This window comes from Morone saxatilis, unplaced genomic scaffold, assembly GCF_004916995.1.
Source record: "Morone saxatilis isolate NCDOM2014 unplaced genomic scaffold, NCSU_SB_2.0 Contig24, whole genome shotgun sequence".
NCBI lineage: Eukaryota > Metazoa > Chordata > Actinopteri > Moronidae > Morone > Morone saxatilis.
Genome location: NW_023339807.1, coordinates 26089101 through 26092561, shown reverse-complemented (window position 1 = coordinate 26092561; position 3461 = coordinate 26089101). Strand labels below are relative to the sequence as shown.

The 3461-nt window shown below is 38.7% G+C and overlaps 2 protein-coding genes across 2 annotated transcripts in view; one reads left to right on the top strand and one right to left on the bottom strand.

Annotated features, from left to right (window-relative positions):
- The window catches only part of LOC118336472, a 744338-nt gene that overhangs the window by 565618 nt on the left and 175259 nt on the right, over positions 1–3461 (bottom strand). The gene's annotated exons all lie outside the window — the stretch shown is intronic.
- Positions 1–3461, top strand: part of LOC118336456 (semaphorin-4A) — a 16645-nt gene that overhangs the window by 843 nt on the left and 12341 nt on the right. The window lies entirely within an intron of this gene.

Here is a 3461-nt window from a genome sequence, read left to right as displayed (position 1 = left end):
GACAGGTGATAGTAATATACCCACTGACAGGTGACAAGTAATAGTAATATACCCACTGACAGGTGACAGGTGATAGTAATATACCCACACACTGCTCATAATGGCTGATGGGTGTAGGGTCAGATACTCATATATATACATATACTATCATATATGAATATACAAAGATTAAGAAGCAGTCAGGAACAATATAACATAAAGATCAGTGTTGACTGAGAGTTCCTGTAACTGTTACAGTTTGTCTCTTGCTTCGATGCCACACACTTCCTGTCTGTGCAGTAACTGACACTTAGATGTGTGTGTGTGTGTGTGTGTGTTATGAAAGCATGATCTCAGTGAGGAAATTACAGATACTCAGTTATGTGACTATATTCGACACAATCTTTATAAAAGTCGCTCAGTTGCTGTGTTATTTGTCAGAATTATGTTATTTTGTAAAATAAAAGCATGGTCTTAAAACCTGATAAATAACAATGTACATACTCATCAGTAATGGATATTATAGGGTACTTCCTGTGTTCCTCTGATGACTGAATATGATAGGGCTATAATACAATCGCCATGCTGTTAGCTAGCTGACTAATGAATTTTCGCTCTGTGTGGCTAGGATTTGCAGATTGATTGACGGGTGAATGTTATTCTTATGTAAGCATGTGTCACATTTTGTTTTACAGGATGAAAAGAGTATTGTCTTTTAATATAAAATACACAGAATTGTGCAATATGTATGTCATAATGATTGTAAGTACATTATTTGGCATACATTGTTAAATAGGGTTACAAAAGACTGTAGATTTGATCTTTAAGGGTTAACTTATCTTCGCTCTAAATGTGTAATTTCTATCTTTCATGTCACATTTCTTAGGACTTTGTAGCTGTGAAATGTTGACAGCTCCCACTTCATGAGAAATAAAAACCCCAAAGACCAGTCTGCGTCAGTGTTACCGTTTGACCATTAATGGCTATGGTGAGACTGGTAGAAGGAAGTGATTCTGCTCTCATTGAACATAAACTAGACAACAAACTGAATGATGAGGAGCTCTGGGTATGAAGTGAGATTTTTGAATGTCGTTATGAACCAGAGTTTCAATACTGATACCTGATTCTGATTCTTTTTTCAATACTTTACTTTAAGGAAAATATGAGCATATCCTACAAACAGAACAAGTGCCACTGACAAACTGTAACTTGTATTGTAAGAATGAATCATATTGGTTTACAAGATTCCAGTTCTAGGTTTATGAAATCATTCGATAAAGTTACCACTGGACAGCTGGACTGGGCTCTCAGACTTTAAAGGGGTTCATGTCTTCATGGCAGGAACTATTTTATGCTTCGGAGTTTCCAAAGGTTCAATCCTCAGACCTCTTCTATTTTACATCAACATGCTTCCATTATACAAAACAGTATCTTCAACTATGCAGACAACACCTGAATTTACCACAAAGTGACGACCTGTACCTCCATTCTGCGAGGGCAGTAAACAAGTAAATGATTGGATGTGACTGAACTTTCTCCAGCTAATTGCCGACAACTAAAGGTTTCTAATCTGTTTTTTAATTAGTGTGCAATTACAACTTGTGTTTAAAAATAAAAAATCTAATCTAATCTATGTAGAGTTGTTCAGATTTGTTGGATGGGAATCAAGACTGGGTTCCAAAAAGGCATCAGAGTTTATCAGTTCCTTTTATTGATGCTGGCATGTTTTTCTGACAGTTGTACATTGCTAAACCAAGATGTCAGCCTCTGGCGTCTGCGCTGAGTCATGACGGAGAAGAAGAAAAGGCTCAAAGCTTCATGTCACACCGACAATAGGCAGCTTTCTTCACCATTCAATTAAATTTTTATTGAACATAAGCTTAAATTCTAGGAATGCAGCGTGTTTTACTCTCTACGCACTGACTGACTTAAATTTTAGGGATGGAAATCAAGATGATTGTCTGAGGCCTGCCAGTGTGAGAGGGGCTGTTCTACAGAGTGTTCAGACTCAGAGATAATAAAACGATCGCATTGACGCTGAAAATCTGCAGGGTTCCCGCTCTTTTTATGAAATCATTTTCCAGTAGTTTTTTTGACAGTACAGGACAGCAGTTGCTCACAAACGGTGGTCAGTGTTTATGGGCTTGTTAGCTCACTTTTGTGGAGCGCTTGGCAGTCTTTCTGCTTTCTGAATAGACCTTTTTCACAGCGGCTGTTTTGACATGAAGTAGTAGAGTAAACTCAGGTGTTACCAATGATACTAACTAAGCTCAGTTCCATTTAGTGTAGCAGAGCCAACATGTCCCCTCATTCACAGGATAAAATACAATTCAATATTACCAGGACAACAGAGATCATTTCCAAGAAGCATGGGAACCCTAAATCTGTGGGAATTGATATAGAATCGGACCAATAAGGAGATCAGAGTGTTGAAGGCTTATAATGTGAAATACCAAAGAAAGAACGACTAATTTTGACCGCTTTATATTTAGACCTTTTTGACGCATCAGAGCTGAGCATCGTGTGAATAAAATGAAACACCTCCATTGAACAGCTCGTGTTCTTATTTTAAACTCTTATCTCTGCTCAAAGGTTGTTGGGCTCCTTCAGATCAGATACAGATAGTGAGTTTGTCTGCAGCTCTGAACCACATTCTCTCCAAACCTGAACCCGCACTGTCTGCCTCAGCCTCAGAAACAGGAAGTGGTTCTGTGTCAGCTGGCTGACTAAGGCAGACGATGCGCTGTTGATGTTATTATTTACTGCTCTTTGTTCTCTCACCTCCCGTTATAGTGTCAGTCTGGTTTACCATTGGCCATTTCACATTAAACCTGGTCTTTGTTTAGTCCCCATCGATGTGATGTATGAAAAACCGCACAACGTTATCAACCTACAGTTTCCACAGGTGCATGATGTGAAAGCTGAGGGCTCATGAGACCTCTAACAAACTGCAACTCAGTCTTTTATTGTTGAAGAACAAATGATATTCCTTTAAAAACGGATTGAGGCAAGATTCCAATTCTAGTTTCTAGTTTCAAGAACTGGAAAGCTGATGCTCTCAGGCTCACAGCTAAAGTGGTTTGTCAGATCTTCTACATAACATTTACATGCTTCCATGAGCAGGCGACCACTCAGAGCTGCTGCAGGCTGCTTCTAAAATGTCTCAGCAAAGTGCGTCGTTGAAGAACAACTGTGTTGCCTGTTTGGAGTTCCCCAAGGCTCAATCCTCTGACCACTTCTATTTAACATTTACATGCTTTCATTAGGCCACTTGTTCCCAACCTATCAATGACCAGAGATTTGATTATTTCCTGTGAATATTGATCTGATTGAGTTCCGGATATTTTTACACAATTATCCGTCTGTATTTTGTATTTTTATCATTTTTAACAATCAAATAGACAATTTTTTGACTCCTTGATGAATTAAGCATATTCTGGGCGCCCGGTTAGCTCAGTGGGTAGAGCTGGTGATCCATGTAC